Below are 621 nucleotides of genomic sequence, written 5' to 3' on the forward strand. Positions count from 1 at the left end.
AGCATCAGCTGAAGAAAACTCAATCTATTTATGACCAAATAATCAAAACACTGAAAAATAAGTATTAGCAATACTTATATTGCCATTTAGATTTTTGCTTAATACCTGCTTACTACATATCTAGTGATGAGAGAGGCAGAATACTGAATGGATATACACAGATAAACACAAAATAGGCTATGACCCAAAGTGTACTGATTTGATGTCTCAGGTAAGATGTTCTAGTGATCTGTCAATTCATTTTGAAAGGGAAAACATTAATTACTGCAAGTATTATCAAAGAGCCTAGCCTAGGAAATGTAATGATCATTCAAGCAAGGTATTATCTAGCCACAAATGAAATAAAATGTAGGGGAAAATCTTGTTCTCATATAAGCTTATGCATGTTTCTCTAAAGCTTCATGAACATTTCTCAAAATACATCCTAATCCTTTGATAGCCAGTGTGAAACAAATAAGGTAATGAGCAGTTATGGAGCACAGCACTTCCTGTGCGTAGCTGTTTTCCATACTTGTGTCCAGCTATAACCTTCCCTTATACAGAAGTACAGCAACCTTGCACTGCAGGATTAATGCCCTTTATCCTATAGAACTGTTACATATGATTTTTTTTTTTTTTTTT

Source organism: Meleagris gallopavo, chromosome 12 (assembly GCF_000146605.3).
Source record: "Meleagris gallopavo isolate NT-WF06-2002-E0010 breed Aviagen turkey brand Nicholas breeding stock chromosome 12, Turkey_5.1, whole genome shotgun sequence".
Classification (NCBI taxonomy): domain Eukaryota; kingdom Metazoa; phylum Chordata; class Aves; order Galliformes; family Phasianidae; genus Meleagris; species Meleagris gallopavo.